This window comes from Limulus polyphemus, unplaced genomic scaffold (assembly GCF_000517525.1).
Source record: "Limulus polyphemus unplaced genomic scaffold, Limulus_polyphemus-2.1.2 Scaffold2253, whole genome shotgun sequence".
Taxonomy (NCBI): Eukaryota; Metazoa; Arthropoda; class Merostomata; order Xiphosura; family Limulidae; genus Limulus; species Limulus polyphemus.
Genome location: NW_013667863.1, coordinates 15,496 through 36,332, shown reverse-complemented (window position 1 = coordinate 36,332; position 20,837 = coordinate 15,496). Strand labels below are relative to the sequence as shown.

Here is a 20,837-nt window from a genome sequence, read left to right as displayed (position 1 = left end):
TTACTAGTAAGGGAAAGTAAACGTAATTACTTTAAATTTCTAACGGTTTCGTAACTTACTAGAAGTAAGTAACGTAATTACTTTAATTATACGGTTTCTAATTCAGAAGGAAGTAACATTACTTTAATCACGGTTTTAAATTCAGAAGGAAGTAACATTACTTTAATCACAGTTTTCAATTCAGAAGGAAGTAACATTACTTTAATCACGGTTTTAAATTCAGAAGGAAGTAACATTACTTTAATCACGGTTTTCAATTCAGAAGGAAGAAACATTTCTACTGAGTTAATGAGAAAAAAAAAATTCATTCTAAATTTGAAAGTAAAGCGAGGCTACATAAAAGTGTGTCTACATTGTGTCCACCTCCAGGAATCGAAGTCTAGATTTTAACGTTATGAGCCTCAAACCTTACAGCTGAGCCCCGGTAGGGGAACTAGTAAAGTAGGCTTAGTATTTTTAAACATCTCCTAGACGATAAACATTTGGTCCTTTCAATGTACAAATGCTTTAATACGTTAAGATATATCTTATTAATACAATCAGCTGCGGTAGTCACCAAACTCATTTTCGCAATGTACCAGCGACAAAAGTCATAAATGCTCAACTTTACTGACTTTATCATTTATACGTGTTATATATGTGTTATCTCTGTTTAAGCGTGTTCTATTCGTGGTTATACATGTTATTTTTGTTTTTAAACATATACGTGTTTACGCGCGTTATTTTTCTGTTTAATCGTGTTATATTCGTGTTTACATGTTATTTTTGTTTTTAAACATATACGTGTTTACGCGCGTTATTTTTCTGTTTAATCGTGTTATATTCGTGTTTACATGTTATTTTTGTTTTTAAACATATACGTGTTTACGCGCGTTATTTTTCTGTTTAATCGTGTTATATTCGTGTTTACATGTGCTGTATTTGTTTCTACAAATGCCTTTCAGGAAAAAATAATAATTATTCCTTTACAGACGTGGATAACACGCTTAAACGCAAAAATAACACTTATAAACACGTATATAACACGCTTAAACATAAAGATAACAGGTATGAACACAAAAATAGCACGTATATATCACTTAAACGCAAAGATAACATGTATAAACACATGTATAACACGCTTAAACACAAAAATAGCATATATAAAAACGTGTATAACATGTTTAAACACAAAAAAGAGCACGTATAAACACGAATATAACACGCGAACACAAACATAACACGTGCATACATGTATATAACACGATTAAACACAAAAAAGAGCACGTATAAACACGAATATAACACGCGAACACAAACATAACACGTGCATACATGTATATAACACGATTAAACAGTAGATATTCTATCGTTCTATCAAGTTATTTTAACTTGCAAATTGTTGTTTAATTTTAATACTGTGGGATGTGTTTTAGTTGTACTTATAGGTTTCTATAGCAACATAAACTAATAGAGAAAGCTTGTAGACAACATTAGATATGAAAAATCGATACATACAAAGTAGAATTAACCGATTTCGAATTTTACATAAATAACTATCTAAATAAGCCCCCCCCCCATAACATGATATAATTTGAATCGTCCTTTTAAAGCTATTTGATGTATGTACTTCCTGAAATTTAGCGTGAAGCTTTTTTCAAGATTAAGTGTGCTTCTTGTTTTGTTTTAGGATATTAACGCAAAGCAACTCAAGAGTTATCTGCGTTAGTAAACAACATCAGCTGTCTTTTTAAGGTAAATTAAGTAAAGCTTTTCCTGTCTGTCTTTTGATCTGTGGTAAACAGTGCTCAAAATAATACCACGGTTCCAATAAGCGGAGAGCGATTTATAATTTTATTTTACCGTTAACGCATGCGTATATTAGACTCACAGATTCTCAATCCGCCACACTAACGGCTGGGCCACGCTCGGCCCATTGCTTGTTTTAAAGCTGCGTATCATTCTTCATATAAGACGCAACGACGTACGTATGACGTATTTTAAACACTGTATACCACAAATTAGAAGGCAGGTGAAAAAAGCTTTACCAATTTTAGCTTTGAGAAATATTTCTATTTTCTTAACCAATTTTTTTTTTCTCTTAAGTGGGAAAATATTTGTTGGCAAATGTCACATGTATAGTTATATATATAAAAATCACTTAGCCAATAAAATGAAAATCACTGAATTGCGTGCATACGTATGCGCGAAAAGAAACGCGCAGCATACATGTTTTGCATGTTTACTGGTTGCTATGAAAAATAGCATGTACTTTAAAACGTTTTTTTAAGAGAATAAAACTTATTATTATTATAATTACGCCTTTATAATTTAGAAACTTTAGACATTAGTTATTATTTTATTTTTTTTTACACTTTTAATTCTTATATTTGACCTTTACAATTTTTATTTGTTTGCTTATTATTAAGCGCAAAGCTACACAATAACACAATTTATTATGTGTACTGTGGCCAAACGCTGGGGTCGAACCCCGAATTTTAGCGTTAGAAGCATCTTTTTTTATGTCAATTGCCAGAGAGTACCAATAACGGTCTTTTTTTTTGTTGTTGTTTTTTTTTGGAGTGATAGAACGAAAATAGTTCTAGTCATATTTATTGTCATTTATTTCTTATTTCTTTAATATTTTTTTTCCAAAGACTGACCACAAAGGAGAAGGACGCCGATAAAAGTTTTCAGTCCTTGACTTTAGGCTTACTTTCCGCAAATACTATTTTCTCGGTTACTTTACTTGCTAAGGCTGTCAATTATTGAAGGTTTTATGGTACCTCACTTGATAAACTATTAATTAACTAATCAAGACTGAGTAACTTCTACTGCGGTTCTGTTTTTCTCATTTCTTTGTTCGTGTCAGGATTTCCACCCAATTCAAAACAAAGAATAATTTCGCATTGCTAATGGGCTACAGGGAAGACAGCTAGCTAGTCAACAGTACCCACCGCTAACCCTTGTGTTACTCTAGTCTGATCAAAGAGTGTGTTCTCCGGTGGGACAGCGGTAAGCCTACAAACTTACAACGCTAATCTGACCAAATAGTGAACTCTCACCTCATTGTTATAGCGCACCAAGGTGACTTAAAATGCGGAACACTTTTTACCGGGAATGAGAAGCGAACATTGAATCTTCAGATCCACAGTCCCGGCATGCTAACTATTTGTCCACCCCTGTCCTCCTTTTATAACCTAATGTATTCAGCTCTGTTAATTTTCTTATATAACCAAGACATTTCAGAAAGATGAGAACGATCTTTTTTTCATGTTCATAATAAAACAACAACGTGATTTTAATTTCTCAACATCTTGGTTAGACACATTTATAGAGAGAAAAATATAATACTGTAAAACCCTTCACTTCCCGAATATTTTATTGTACCTCGAATTCAAGGCTTCATTGCTTTAATAAGATATTTCACCCATCTTCAGGTTATTCGTATATGCCTGAAAAATTAGACTACTTAGAAATGTAAATTTGGACGTGGCAGTCTTTCATTGGTGGAAATTTATCATTCCATGTTTATTACGTAAACTGATGAAGATCCTTAACAAGTATGTAAGATATAAGATTCCTTTTCAAATTAGGGTTGAAAACTACGTTTCGAGTGTTATGTGACAGAGTAATGTTGAACAATAACTGGAATAAGTTTAGAGTGTTATGTGACAAAGTAATGTTGAACAATAACAGGAATAAGTTTCGAGTGTTATGTGACAGAGTAATGTTGAACAATAACAGGAATAAGTTTCGAGTGTTATGTGACAGAGTAATTTTGAACAATAACTGGAATACGTTTAGAGTGTTATGTGACAAAGTAATGTTGAACAATAACATGAATAATTTTCGAGTGTTATGTGACAAAGTAATGTTGAACAATATCAGGAATAAGTTTCGAGTGTTATGTGAGTGAGTAATGTTGAACAATAACTGGAATAAGTTTCGAGTGTTATGTGACAGAGTAATGTTGAACAATAACTGGAATAAGTTTCGAGTGTTATATTACAGAGTAATGTTGAACAATAATTGGAATAAGTTTCGAGTGTTATGTGAATGAGTGATGTTTAACAATAACAGTAATGGATAAATCCCCAATCAGATAAAACGTCTTGACAGTTCTCTGAGCAGACCGGGTTATTCTGAATACATTCACAACAACTTAGTGTTATCCCTGAAAACATCTGCTGGAATTAAAACAAATTATTTAGTGAGTTTTAAGATAACATTTTAATATGTGAATATTAAACTAACATGGTTAGGAAAATTTGCAAGAGATTCACTTAGACTCTACATTGAAACAATATTACCTGTAACAGTTGAGTGATAACTTCCCGTATGTAAGGTATACGAACACTACAGAACACAAATGCTGCTTTTCCCTCCTCTTTTCGCCCCCTCTAAGGTCGTCGTGGACAAAATCCTGGATCTAAGGAAACAAAATGCAAGGACGAAATAACATTTTTAAAGAGCAAAACTGCACAATGGGTTATCTACGCTGTGCCCACCGCAAGGATTTAACCATTAATTTTAGCGTTATAGTCCGCCAAACAATAATATAAGTGGCAACTGGTAGTGGTTCGTTATCTTATTGTCGTTCTAAAAGATATATGGTATTCACTAGTTTGGTACTCAACTCGACTGGTAAGCTTGTCTTTCTCGTCCGCAGCTAAAATGATACAATTGGGCCTGCAAGGGTTCGATTCGATCGCTTATACGGAGGTGTTGGCTCGAGTTTCTTGACTATGTTGTTTCTCTCGCACGAACAGTCACTGACGAGACCGATTAACATAAGAAATTCAACCAACCACGTGACGCACGTGCAGCATCTAGATTTCATTCTGCAGTTGAACTATAACTTACATTTTAGTTTCACACGAACACCTCGAACATATTCATGATTATCGTAGTACTACTTTGGTCCCAGCTGTACAGTTGGATGCCTACATTTCATTGGTTTGTTTGTTTTGAATTTCGCGCAAAGCTACACGAGAGCTATCTGCGCTAACCGTCCCTAATTTAGCAGTGTAAGACTAGAGGGAAGGCAGCTAGTCATCATCACCCACAGCCAACTCTTGGGCTACTCTTTTACCAACGAATAGTGGGATTGACCGAAACATTATAACGTCCCCTACATATTTGAGTATGTCCAAAAAAATCCAATAAATAAATTTCTCTTCAAATTATATGCTTTAGTGTTAAGAATAGCAGTACCAGCAACCAAAAAACTGGTAGCTGAAAGGCCGAGCATGTTTGGTGTGACGGGGATTCGAATCCGCGACCCACAGATTGCGGGTCGAGTGCCCTAACCACCTGGCCAAGCCAGACAACATTTCATTGGTTCAGGATTTCTTTGAAATACAGGAATTATATAAAGAAGGACCGATGAATGAAAATATTATACCTAAAAAACTAATTGACCTAGAGGAACCAAATTTCAAGAGAACACAAAAAAGGGAAAAACTGATACCACAAAGATGGTAAATAATAAGTATATATTTTAGGGTTCACAACATTTCGGTTCGGGACGCTCTTCCATCGTGGATTTTAAACGTTGAGAGTTTTGTTTGTTTAAGCACAAAGTTACACAATGGGCTATCTGTGCTGTGCCTTATTGTTGATTTAGCGTAACACTACACGATGAGCTCTCTGCGCTCTTTCCATCACAGGTATCGAACCCTGGATTTTAGCATTATAAGTCCACAATTTACCGTTGACCCACCAGGAAAGTTTTGACATGGTACATAGGGACACACGAAGAAACTTATATGAGGTTTCCAAATCATGACAGATCTAAATGGGGATCCAAAGGGGGATCCATTTCTAAATAAGTAACATGATATTGATATTTTACATCAAATAATATTACCGATCTAAAGCATTTTGTGGATCAAAATATTTTCGTTGATAAGAAGAAACACTTTGAGCCCTATCAACAGGGTTTCTAGGCGCCCCAGGACTCGCCCCCCCCTTGCGTGCGTTCTGGGCACTTAGAAACCCCCTGCGTACACTCTGGGGACTAGGAACCCCCTCCGTGCATGTTGGGCACCTCAGAAACTCCCCTGTGTCCATTCTTGTCACTTAGAAACCCCTGCGTGCGATATGGGTACCTCATAAACCCCCTCTGCTTGTATCAGTGGTATAGAATGTTTCATAACCGTATTACATTGCATCATGCCTAAATATATTTTCTCGCAAACTAGCATTGTTTTTAGTTATTTTCTTTTACCAACACCAGACTGAATAAAAATCCGTATAATATTGCGATGACCAATGAATATCGTCCTGAACAGATGATGGTTCGTTTAGGGCTTCATTACTCCAGCGTAGTGGACACCTTGTACAATGCCCTGAAAAGTGGGGGGGGGGGGGGGGTCCTATAAGATCCAATAAAAAGTTATAAAAAAATAGTACATACTATTGTGGTATATAGTGCATGATACTGCAGTAAACAGTGTATGGTATTGTGGTACAATGTCTGGTCTGGTAATTGCTTCGTAATAAGATTTCTAGTTAGTTCTTAATTGGGACTAAAACAGCATAATCCGTGTTATGACAACTACATAAGCTTCTGACAGTTCATCATTCTAAAAACGGTCTTCATCAAATATTTTCGACTTCTTTTTTTTTGGTGACCGACACAAAACAAATGACCAAAAATGCTCCAGTTATACATCCAAGAAATATTTAATCATTCATCTTATCCAATTCATTTTAAAATAGGCTATTTCATACCTGGATTTATTTTAAAAATCCATAACAGTTTCTAACATACTATTTTTAAGTTTATTTATAACCACCCTGTACATTTACAGAGTCATCAAAAAATATTCGAAAGCTTTATACAATTTTCAAAGGTCAATATAGGCTTAGCATTACCGTACAGTATGTATAGTAATGCTAAGCCTACATTGACCTTTGAAAAAATAATGTTTAGAAAATGTTGCCTTTTGAGTTGTTATATAGATTGATAATATAATTAGCGTCTCAACCACTGCCATATTTCTAGCATCCCAGCTGGACTGAAGATCCCTGGTATTGCACGAATAACCTGTCCGGCACTGGATATAGCAGATATAGCGTGGTTGATATGCTATTATACACTTTTCTTTACTTTCACACAGAAATTTTTATTAATAATTAATGTGTAAATGTCATTTAGTTTGTTTTAGAATGTTCACACTACACAAAAGAGTGAACTGTCTATCATCGTTCTAATTTTGAACTGAGAGAATAGAAATAATATATCTAGCTTGTCTGCCAAGTAGTGGGAGTTGAATGTCACTCTTATAGTGCACCCACAGCCTCAAAATGCTCGAGCTGTTTAACCCTGATATAAGTAAAATATTTCAATCAACATAAAATAATTTCCAAATAACGACATCTCGACTAAGAACATGAAAAACACAGACTTAATTAAATAGTTTGTTTATAGTTAAGCGCAAAGCTACACAATGGGCTATTTATGCTGTGCCACGGGTATCTAAACCCGGGTTTTAGCGTTATGACTCCGCAGGCTTACCACTGTGCCAATGTTGTTATATGTAAGATATATATATGTATATATACACACACACAAATACATATACATACATATGTGTGTGTGTGTTTGTATGTATATGTATTTGTGTGTATATGTATGGTAGGGTTATTTATAAGCGGTGTGCCCTGAACTTTGTACATAGTATTAAAACAATTTGCTTGATACAAATAATACAAACAAAATTTTGTCATATGCTCCTATTAATAAGCAGCAGTAATATTTAGCACTCCCAATTCATAGAAATAACAATAAAATCATTTTACCAAACCAATTTAGCTGTATTGTAATTTACGTAGACTCATTTCAATCCACTATTAGAATACCATTTATTGTTCATATAGAAAAAATATTTATAAATCATATTGATCCACAAGAGGAACACAGAAATAAAATTTTAAAAAAGGAATATTTCTCTTTCTTTCAAAATGAGTAAATAGTCATGTATATTTCATATTCAAATAAATAACTAGTAGAAATACCTGTGTATCGAAATTACTAATAACTGAGAAATGTTAAATCAAGAACTGTTTAGGAAATCTTATCAATAATTCTTCTCCTCCTAACCCGATAAAACACCCACATGGACAGAACCCCCCCCCCCATCAGCGACTTAGAGTTATGACTTTTCATTTTTGGTTTTAACCGATAAACCTCGATAAAACGCTCCCATGCAGAGTAATAATAATAACAAAATAAATCAGTGTTTTTCGGTTAAACACTAGAAATGGTTCTTCCACTTACTTTACATTAACGACCTCACTTTTCTGAGTCACTATGTTCGTGAGATTTAATTACTCTGAAGGAAAAGGAACACGTTTCGCCCGTTAGTGTTCCCCGGTGGGACAGCACTAAAATCCGAGGTTCGATTCCCCGCGGTGGACACAGCAGATATCTCAATGTGGCTTTGGTCTCAAACAAATCGTCCGTTAGTGGTAAGTTTGTTTTTATAATTTCGTGTATAATATCAGCTGCTCTTACAATACTTTAACATAAATAGAACTATTTTGCACCTGTTATTATTCCCATAAGAGAAATTAGTGTGCAGATGATATACGGTATATTAGTATACTCATTAAATTATTAAAAGCGAAAATTCCGAAAAAAACACTGATTTTTAAGACAACATGTGACAAAACAACCAATATAAAGTCGTGGTATAATTACATGTGTCAGAACTACATCTTAACATTGCTTGGCATTAAGTAGGTAATGTAATACCACCTAAAGTATATTGCTTTTTGGTAGTATATGTAACACCCCCTTCCGATGCAAAATATTCATACACTCAGATCATAAAGATGTGTTCAGATCAGAGATTTTGAATTTCATAGACAAGGATATCCCTTTTACTTAATGGCATTGGAAAACAAAGAAATATGGATGAACTTTGGGTGCCAGGGCCCTTCATCAATAGACTTGCAACAAGTCCTATCCCAACCGTGATAAACAAAGTAATAAAAGCCGTCCATGTACTCCAGGAAACGACACACAATGATCAAGAAGGATCTCCGCCTGGAAAAGTAGCACATCTCACGTGTACACAAGCTGCTGCTACAGCATAGTTGTGCAACAGTCGAACTGCTGACTGAGAAATCTTCTTTCTCATACACTAGATAACTTATGGAAAGCAGCAGGTAAGAGAAGCAGGCTTTAGATATAACAGCTTTACGACGGAGCCTTTTAAAATGGAAACTGTGGTGTGGGGCTGAGGTCAAGATGTATGATCATCAAATAGAATATGAATGGATGTGGTGGTATGGACTGTAACGATGCAGTGAGACTCCAAAATCGTTTTAATATAACATACTCAACCTCTGTATAACGTTTTGCCTCATTATGCCCTCAATAGTTTCTTGACTTTTTACTTCCGTTTATCAACTCCGCCTCAGCTTTTAATGCTTATATATCTCTTGACATGTTATGAAGTACTATACGAAGATGTTTTTATGTTTAAAATTACTTAAAACACTAAAAACTGTGGATTTGACATTATAGTAAATGATGGGATAATTTTGACTAGTCATCACCACCCATCGCCAACTCTTGGGCTACTATTTTACCAACGAATAGTGGGTTGACCGTCACATTATAATGCCCCCACGGCTGAAAGGGCAAGCAAGTTTGGTGGGACGGGGATTCAGGTTGCGAGTCTGCCCTAACCACCTGGCAGAACAGGAAAATGTCTAATGCCGTCTATTGTGATGAATTATGTTGTGGTCTTTCCTCTTAAACCTTATGCAAATAAGAAACAGTAACACTTTATTTTTTCTTCGAATTACCTACCATAACCAAAGCACACTATTGAGAAATTCTTCAAGATTTTGTTTTTGTCATCTTACGCCTTTTAATGAAGATGGGAACACTGACAGGGAAATAGATTTGAATGAAGAAGTTGCGTAAAGAGCGCGAACGGTAGTGTGATGTAAAATTACTCATGCTAGAAATTTTCATAAAAGTGACCCGAAAAACGGTGCTAATTCGGTAACCCGTGGCCCAATTTTAACGAAACTTGTTTTATTCTATTTCTATTCTCATTTCATTACACATATGGCGCCGTTTTTGCTGTATTTAATTACAGACAAGCAAACAAACAATCTCAGAGTTTTAGTAGTATATAGATTCTGTTCTCAGACATAACACCCCATTTACTAGCTACGTTGTTAGACTAAATAGATAAGACAATAATTACTTACTGGGATTTTCTGTGGCGAATATTTTCCCAGCTATGTAGTATAGCCATTCTGGATTCGGAGGTACAGCGAGGATTCTGCATCGAGCAGAGGTCTTCCTCCAGAACCAAAATCATGGCTTAGTTAGTATAATTACAACTCGTCAAGTAATTCGGATTGTTCACTTCTGCACGCGATTCTTTTGACCTCATTGGTGCTTTTGGGGTCTTCTATCAAACCAAAACTTACTTGTTGACTGGTTTGTACGGAACTAATTCTTACCCATCATTCGTTGATAAGGGCGTAGGTATCCGAACCCACTAACTCCGAATGTAAGGCTACAAACCGATTAACCTTGGTTTTATTTACATATATTCTTCCACTTATTGCAGGAATCAAGGTTCCGTTACTCGATTTTTTTATAAAGCTACTTCATCTAACTATGGTGTCCAATATCATAAACATTCATTGCTTTCTCTAAGGGAATCGCGTCTGTTCGGCAGACTTCTTCTCATGTTAAGTCGTGAAGTGTGTTTCCAAGTAACTTGTGTACATTACTTCGAGTTTTTCACATCTTTATCATCTCTCTGGACAGTTACCATTGGATACTTTCACGAATTTATTTATTCAACTGTTCTTCTTTAAATGTCTGTTATGCATTCACCATTATATGTTTCTGCATATATATATATATATAAATTCTATTTTCTAAAACTTCTGGCATTTGTAATTTAGCAAATGGATCAAACAAAAGTCGTATACCCCTTTGCAGCTGTTCAAAACGTACACTCTTCACATCATGACACAATTTAATTCTTTCTCTCGGGTTGCGGTTCATACTCTATAGCATTTTAAATGTGTTTCATGAATCCCCCCCCCCAAAGCTAATAATGTTAAGATCCAGAGAATGTGCAAACCACACCACTGACACACAGTGTCCTATCAGTCTGTTAGGAAAAACGACATCCAGGCACTCTTTGATATCCAGAACATAATGGCTTGTTACCGACGCACAGTGTCTTATCAGTCTGTCAGGAAAAGTAATATTTAGGCGTTGTCTGACATCCGGGACGTTGTGGAGTGGTGCATTTTTCTGATGAAGCCACATATGTCTACTAATATATTATCCAAATCCACACGAGGCCACCATGTTAATGCTAAATGGCAAGATAGCTTTCTCCAGTCAGTGTTCTGTCAATGATGAAGAATAGGCCAGGAACATAAGATCCTGTCTACATCAGATCATCACTCTATTTGCTCTCTGGTCTTGGGTTCCTGAAACCCGTTGTGAGTACTGGCAATTGTAGTCGTACAGTTTTACTGTTGACATAAGACGTTGCCTCATCTGTACGCCAGGAACCAATCATAAAATTGGGACAGTGTCTGTCAACTTCTGGGATATTGGGAATTTGTAAAGATAGGAGTTATATTGTTTCAAAATCGAGAGATATATCCTGTTTAATACCCTCTTATATTTCTAATAGTGATAACAGCCTAGCAAATAAACTATTAATTATTCAATGTTCGCCATTTCTTGCGACTGGCTACATTTTACCCCTAGCCAATTCAAACGGAGTAAATCCTCCATCTTTCTTTACTTTCGTGCATTCCACACCAACATAACTTGATTTTTGTATTTGTTTTAGGATTTCGCGCAATGCTACAAAACAGCTACCTGCGCAAAGCGTTTCTAGGTTTAAATTGATAGACTAGTGGGAAGGCAGCTTGTCAAAAGCACCCACCCCCTTGGGCCTATATATTTCGAGAAATAAACACTCACTTAGTTGTGTTTTGGGTACTTTTCCGTTATACCCCCGCAAATGTTATTGTTAAGCCTAACGTTTAAGAACCAATTATATTAGTGTTGTTTTTTTTTATCACTAGTTTGTCTTCACACTAAAGTAAATCATAAAACAGTTTAAATATATTGTGTTATTAAATAAATACAATATAAAAGTTAGTTTATTGTATCTTCGTGTTTTAAAGATTAATTTGTTTACTTTAACTTAGATCCATTAGTTTAAATTCAGCCTATAATTCTAGGTAACTTATAATATAAATCAGGCTAAATACATTGTATTATTAACATTACGTATACATTAATTAAAGACTAGTTATTATCACTTCTAATAAAGTTATCTTTCTAAGTTCTACATAATTAAAGATAAACCTTATTACGTTACTGTGATGACAAACTAGTGATAAAAAAAATAATATAATTGGTCCTGAAACTTTAGGCTTAACAGTAACAGTTGCGGGGGTATAACGGAAAAATACCGTGCTTTGATGTTCGAAACTACTTAGGACTGACTGTTTAAACATCCTTTGTTAATAACAAAGTATCTCTGAAGTTACAGATATACTAGCAGAGACCCGCAAAACATTTTCAGTCAAATTAGTATTTTTATTGCAACAGCACTTCTCTAAATACAGAATTTCTAAAATAATACAAAAGAATTATAATCGCAGACACCTAAATCTAAATCCACTTGTCTTAGGCCTAATATTAGTTAAGCCTTTATTAAGTACGGTCTATGTTCGATTAAGAGATAAATTAACACTGTAACTTGTGTACGTTTTTTGCTTTAGTTTATTTAGGGTTAAACTTTACCGTACTTAATACTATAAATAAATTTATAATGTTATTCTACGACCTAACGTTAGATTTTTTTTAAACTTTCATAAGTTTTTAATATGTCGTTGTATAAAATGCCTACTAAAGTATATTTAAATTGGCCTTTTGTTTACATCCTTTGAAATGAAGTGCGCACGTATTTTCGGGACTGACAAAAATTGAGTATTATCATAATAGATTTTTATGCCGTTTCTACCACTACAAAAAGTGTTACAACGCCGATCATAAAGAAATCGCCAAAAATATTTTGAATTAAATCACTCATCTTCCATATAAAATATTGTAGTAGCGTAGTTTTAACTGGCGGGTTCTTTTAAATTATCTAGTGAAAATAATTCAATGCCTAGTCCACTTAACGAGAACAAATCAGTTTATTTCTTCCTTAACGCTTCTACAAACTTATAACAGTAATGTATGGTACACCTCTCCAGCAATTCTAGGACTAATATGAAATAACCCCACTTATTTGAAAAATATAACTACAATATCTAACACACTGATCCACACTTTATCTCGAAACCACTCTATTTTATATTTTATTATATTTTACTAAACTGACTTTCTTTTTTATCTCAACTAATTTGACGTTTCACGGATCTTTGTTTTTATAATATACTGTTACGACAGCGGAAGTCACGTGACGTGCGTGATGAGTTTCTCGAATGATCAGGGAAGTCCGAGTGTGTTAATATATAAGCCTGGCAGAGAAAGCCAACGGGGATGTGGATGAATGAAGAGAGAGCAGTAGTTACTTTGAGTTCCGTGTAATTTATGATTCTGTTAGTTTCGAGCTAGAGAGCCGTAAAGTGTGTGTTTTGCACTCGTCGAGAGCGAAGTTATCGAGATTGTGAATCACTGTGATTTATAGCGTGTATTATAAAAGTTGTTAAGTTAAAGTGACGATAAACGTACTGATTGTGGAACTACTGTGTAGTAAAAGTTTGTATCGAGGAAGAATAAACTGGTTTAATCAAGAAAGGACTTGCATCGCTGAAAATCATCAGAAAGAATTTCAACCGGAAACAAACAAACAAGCAGATACGTAACAATACCTTTGTCCTACATATTTCTAGGGCTAACATCACATTATGTCATCAAAGAACCTACAGTCCCTCTAACTAGCAAATAAATTACACCATTAAAAATATTTACAACACTAGAAATCGGGCTTCGATTCCCGTGGTGGGCAGAGCACAAATAGCCTATTGTGTAGCTTTGTGATTAATTACAAACAAACAATTAAAAATATATACACGGAATCCTAGCATCTATTAGTGGGATTAACTACAATATCGATTATATATATATATATTTTTACATGTTAAAAATGTCGTGGATCTACAATCAGTATGTTGCATAAAAACTGTACTAAAATATGTTAAGAAACGTCGATAAGCTGATGATGACATCACCAGATCGAAACGTTGTACATTTGCTGTTATGTTAAACTTATATTAAAGTTTTTCTTTATTATCCATTCAAGCCCCAACCATTATTAACGTCGATAAGGTTCTTGAACAAGTACAGTTTAACATAATGAAATATACTTTTAGTGTTATTAGTGCTGGTCCCTTACATCGTATGCTCCTTTTGTCCATTGTATAAATTCCATACCAACTCAACTGCTAGTAATATGTGAAGCAATTTACATATTTGAATATCTTGATTTTTAGTTTATTCAATTAAGCAGTAGCTTTATGGTGTATAATGAATTCTACGTTTTCCATTAAATGTGGCAGATATTTGAGATAAACAAACATATTATATCTTTAATAAGTTCACTATCTTGCCTTGACTATCTTGTAAGTATACAATCTCACCCGGTCATTTGGAGACGTATTTTATCTCCATACACCTTTTCACAAAAAGCGTTGGTGTAAGCTACTTTCATTTCTCTTTAGACTTAGCGGGCTCCGTTTGTAAAGAGTTAAATATGTGTGGAAGGTAAGTTGATAGTGATTGGTCGTGATGCGCATCTTTGGTTTGACGAAAGATGGCGTTGTTTATCTTCAAACAATATGCTCAAAGACATCTGTATGACATATAATTTGTCATAGTTTTCAAAGTTAAATGTGTTTTCTGGTTTGACGTAGGACTACATTTAACGAAAATGAGGTTAATAAGTAGGTTGATGGGCACGTTTCGTGTTATATGATAAGTTGTCTGAATGGTTATAGCTGTAGGTTGGACACATTGTTGTTTATAATGCTATTAGCAAGGTCACTTTGTTGTTTATAGTGGTGTTGATATGGTCACCTCATTATTTATAATGCTGTTGATATGGTCACCTCATTATTTATAATGCTGTTAGTAAGACCACATTGTTGTTTATAATGTTATTAGTAAGGCCTCTTTGTTGTTTATAATGTTGTTGGTAGGGTCACTTTGTTGTTTATAATGTCAGTAAACAAAACATTCAGACTACTAGCGTGTATAGACTTATCTCATGTGGCTTTAAGCGTTCGTTTCTTCACATTGATCGACTCTAATGTTGTTGGAAAGGTCACCTCATTCTTTATAACGTTGTTAGTAAGGCCACTTTGTTGTTTCCAATGCTGTTGGCGAGTTACCTCATTGTTTATTATGCTGTTAGTAAGGCCACTTTTTGTTTATAATGCTGTTAGTAAGGCCACTTTTTGTTTATAATGCTGTTAGTAAGGTCACTTTGTTGTTTATAATGTTGTTGGTATTGTCACATCATTGTTTATAATGTTGTTAGTAATAAATAACACAGTGGCCTTACTAACAGCATTATAAACAACAACGTGACCTTACTAACAACATTATAAACAATGTGGTAACCTTATCAACAATATTAGAAACAACAAAATGACCTTATCTTACTAAAAGGCTCATAACTTTCACAGGTATCGATGTTCTATTTTATTATAGGTAAACGACCTTTAACTGTGAAAAATGTTCTGAATATTTTGTAATTCACGTGCATTGCTGCTGTGTGTTGTAACTATATATATACGAATGTAACAATATTTTATTTAAGATAAGATAGACTGTTTACTTATTATCTTAACTGGTCTGTCCTCTAATGATAATTCCTTTCTGCTTCATCAAGACAATATTAAATGGACCTTTAAAATCCCGATTTTGAATTAGAATTATTAGTTTTTCATTCACCACTCTGATCAGCATCTGTAGAGATTGAGAATAGTAGTTAGGTTTCGGTAAGATGAGATACGTTTTTGTGTGTAGGTTTTAAGGTTAGATTTTTAAAGATCTATTAGTGTAGGGTATGATATGGTTTTGAGTACCTGTTAGAGTAGGTTATGACATGTTTTGAGTGCCTGTTAGAGTAGGTTATGACATGTTTTGAGTACCTGTTAGAGTAGGTTATGATATGGTTTTGAGTGCCTGTTAGAGTAGGTTATGACATGTTTTGAGTATCTTTTAGAGTCGGTTTAGAACTGCAATTTCATGTTATCGGCTCTTTTTTTTTATTCCAAGTAGGTGATTATACACAAAGTATGACAACCTGGGAACTCTGACGGTCTGAATGGATTTGGACGAAAGTTGGTGTACATTTGGACTATCACAAAACTTAGAAATGATTAGTTTTTGGAGGATCAAAGTCACAGTAAGGTCACGAAAATCCAAAATGAATCCCTATCTATTAACATAGGGTCTGATTTTTCACACTATTTTTGCTCTATAACCCAGTCAAAAATGATCGGATTGTGATGAAACTTGGTGGACATATGTGCAGTGCTTGGAACTAATTTCTCCATTACGGATCGTGCTAAGTCTGACACTGTACTTCCCATGACAACCAAGACAAGACACTGTAAATGTCATGACAACAAGCTTGTACCAAGATCGTCGAGATTATCTCTTAACAATCTTTCCAGAGTATCCACTCTTACATACACACACTATCCATCTTTGTTGGACTGTTGTTTATAATTTTTATATGAAAATCAGCTATGTTGCACGTGAGGCAAGATTGGTACTTGTCACGAGGAAGCACTGGCGCTTGAGGGGGGTGGGGTGGTATTATGTATATGACTCCATGTAAAATGACGTTTTGATCCACTATTGCGGAACAAGAACAAATAAAAAAGATACAAGATTTGACACTGTCACTTGTCCTCTTCAGTCCAATATTTGATTATTGGTCTTTTCCTTTATTGTATTTCCTCATGCAACAGACTATAGAACACTAAGTATTTGTGAACAAAACGCTACCAAATCTACTTATCACTATATACATCCTTAGTCTCAAGCTACAGTTAAAATAGTCTATCTCTACACAGACTATGTGTGAGGTGTTTCTTCTGATGGTGTTAGGTTTCGAATGTAACTCTTCAAAAAAATAGGTTTCTACTTGTTCATTTGACAGTGGTATCACGTGTGAGGGGGTCTCCTGATGAGGTAAGGTTTAGTAATAGTGTAGATTTATATAGATTGTCAATTTCGTTAAATATGGTAAAAACTATCAGAAATAGCTAATATGATATTACAAGAACTGCCAACTCCACAACTCCGGAATTTGGTGAAGTCCACTTTTAAGACGTTACGCTAACGATTATGTAATTAAATAATGAGGAGACTTGTGGAAAGACAATGACAAACAAGGAACTATATAAATAAAAGCCGAGCTTTGCCTAATGGCTGACTTATTCAGGCTGTGTACCGAAGGGTTCAGAGTTCGAGACGCACTTTTAGCTGAAATAGCTGAATAATATCTTAGTGGCAGGGGGTACTACTGTCTGTCTCTCTTCCTTTTGGTGAGTTGTTTAAAATTAAGGACGGCTACACCTGAACTCTAGAAGTCGTTGACCTACTATTTGCCCTCGTGCGCATAAAGTGCCGTTCACGTTGAAAGTTTTAGTTTCTCGAAATATATTAAAGGGAAAGGTAACAACTGTGTTGACTAATTGAATTCTAAAATTTCAAAACCCAATTAAAACATAAACGTATACACTACGTATGATTAACATACGAACGGAGTAAACATGTAAAAAAAAAACAATCAAGTTAATTAGAAAAACGAAGAAATGGTTCTGCAGGAGGATAAGAAACGTTTATAAACAAGTTGATGTGAATAAATTATAGATCTAAAACACATCTACTACTTAATAATCCTGATATTATAGTAAATGAAATAAATTTCACTGGTAAATCACTGAACTATTGTTGAATAACAATGAAAGTCTGTTGTGTTAGGCTTAGCAGTTCATTTTTGAAATGTTAGATTATGTGTTAAATGAATTGTGTGTAGTCTCCTTCAGGAAGCAACGAGTAGTAACACACTGAAAATGAATGTGAGGCCCATTCTATCACTCGATTGTCCTGTTGTCACTGACTTAGTCTGGTTTATGGGAATGCCACTCCTAATCAGAAAATACTGGAAAAGAGTGAATTGAAACAACGAGGCCTACTATAATGGTGGCGTTTATAGTACATATAAGGTGGTTTCAGTATTCTAAACAGCTCGTCTGCTGAGAAATTGAGGATAATGAATTAGTAGCATTAATGTTACATGTTCTGTATAAATCAAGACGTGTGTCGTACGGACAAAACAACCTGCTGCAGGACACACTTTGTGTCATTAACAGGAGTGATAGTTTAGCGATTTTCCAACTTCTGTAACTCGGACTGTGGTAAAACTATCACATATTTTCAGTGGATGTGTTCTACTAGACTCTTGCTTCACTAACTACTACTCTCAATCTTCTCTACAGATTCTGATCAAAGTGATGAATGACAATACTAATAGCTGTGGGTCGCACGTTACTTGTAATAGCTGATTTTCATAAAGAAGCTAAAAATTAAAATTACAGTGTCTTGTCTTGGTTGTCATAGGAATTACAGTGTCAAACTGAGCACGATCAGTAATGGAGAAATTGGTTCCAAGCACAGCACTGGTTCTAGAATATTATCCTGATGAAGAACAGTTAACCAGTCATGAATTAGTTCCAAGCACGACACTGGTTTTAGAGTATTATCCTGGTGAAGAGTGGTTAACCTGTCATATGTTAGTTCCAAGTACAACACTAGTTCTAGACTATTATCCTGATGAAGAGCGGTTAACCTGTCATATGTTAGTTCCAAGTACAACACTGGTTCTAGACTATTATCCTGATGATGAGTGTTTAACCTGTCATATCTTAGTTCCAAGTACAACATTGGTTCCAGACTGCTATCCTGATGAAGAGGGGTTAACCTGTCATATGTTAGTTCCAAGTACAACACTGGTTCTAGACTGCTATCCTGATGAAGAGCGGTTAACCTGTCATCGGAGATACTTTACATATCATAACATAACGTGACTGGCGTTTGTATCAACATAAAGTAAAGACGTAAAGAGATGGTTAACATACTACAAAATATGAATATTTAATTAGTATCTTGTATGACGTCGATTCGCCACTGTATAATCTAGTGTTTACTAGTGTGTATATATATAAACAATATACTAGTTACCTAAAGATTTTATAGTTCCAGAAGAGGATTAAAATCCGTTTAAACACCCCTCCCCCTCCCTAGAGACAAAACCAACAACAAACTAACTAGAGCGCATACCCCCACCACGTAGCGTTGATTATATCCGGCTCTTAAAAAATATGGAAATGTTTCCGTATGTCCGTCGTTATCAATGGACACGAACCATTTTTGGCAAGAGATTGAGAAATAATATTCTACATATGTCCACCAAGTTTCTTCACAATCTGGTCATTTTTGACTGGGTTTTGAGCAAAAATAGTGTGAAAAATCGGCCCTCATGTTAACAGATAGGGATGTTGGGGGTTTTGTGACCTTGCTATTATCTTGACCCTCCGAAAACTAACCACATCTAAGTTGGTTCATAGTCCAAACGTACACCAGCTTTCGTCCAAATCCATTCTACCATTTTCGAGAAATCTTGCTGACAAACACACACATAGGGGTGGTTTGGTATGTTTTGAATTTCGCGCAAAACTAAACGAGGGCTATCTGCGCTAGCCGTCCCTAGATTAGCATTGAAATACTAGAGGCAAGGCAGCTAGTCACCACCGCCAACTCTTGGGCTACTCTTTTACCAACGAATAATGGGATTGACCGTCACATTGCAACACCTCCACGGCTGCCCACCAAACATGCTCGCCCTTTGAATTTATGGTAGGTGGTTAGGGCTCGAATAACGTTGACAGTTTTTCTATTGGATTACGATAGGGAGTAAACCACTACAATAATAACTCAAGATCTGTAATGTTTCCATTTATCTTTTATTGACATTTAAAGGTAAAATGTTTTTAAACACATTCTTTCGTATTAGCTAACCCTTTCTGTTGTCATGATATCATAGCTTCTAGAATGAGCCACTGGAAGTGTGGGAAGAAATTCATTCATGTCACGAAGAGTGTTAATACAATAATTTTCTGTGTAACAAAACCATTTCAAACAGTTTGCCCCTGAAGAAGAAAGGTCCACCTTTCGAAAGCGCTCGGGTTATAGGGTTTTTATTTATTTCAAACAGTTTAGAAAATTTCTCTGTATATATTTTTTAAACAATGGCTACTGTTTTGACCGACGATTGCGATACAAATTGCATGTACATTTATTATGGACTTTTCTCGTTTCTTTTAGCAACCTGAATTAAAAGACCTTGAATCTTTGCCCTAAAATGATCCGTGATAAACGCTCGATGAAGGACAAGTAATCTCGCAAGGAACATTACTGTTCAAGTTCTAAATATCATTTTTCTTAGCTTACATTTTTTATCAATTACCTGGTGTTTCTTGAGGGGACAGTCCACCAATCGTTATCTCCCTTGGTTACAGGCTGACCACTGATACGACTCACAACCTTATACCTGTGAACGTGAAATACTCCTGTCAATTCTTCTTGTACGGGCATGTCTGTGTTGCTATGGGAACTATATGACGACGCGCAAATAAGGTCAAAAAAACAAAAATAGTTCGATGTCTGTTTAAACACAAAGACGTTTTGTTGTCGTTATCCTTTCGAGATTGTTATCGTATATACTGGTAAATAAATACGCTGTTAATAT

The 20,837-nt window shown here is 35.1% G+C and overlaps 1 protein-coding gene across 2 annotated transcripts in view; it reads right to left on the bottom strand.

Annotated features, from left to right (window-relative positions):
• The window catches only part of LOC111087519 (homeobox protein slou-like), a 33,574-nt gene extending 12,945 nt beyond the window's left edge, over positions 1 to 20,629 (bottom strand). The window contains exons 1-2 of one of the 2 annotated variants that reach the window (XM_022394418.1): positions 20,556 to 20,629; positions 4,293 to 4,411 (exon numbers count right to left, since the gene is read on the bottom strand). The gene's annotated coding sequence lies outside the window, so the exon portion shown is untranslated. The remainder of the gene's footprint in view (positions 1 to 4,292; positions 4,412 to 20,555) is intronic. The other variant, XM_022394419.1, reaches the window with a different exon arrangement.
• Positions 20,630 to 20,837: the final 208 nt, after the last annotated feature.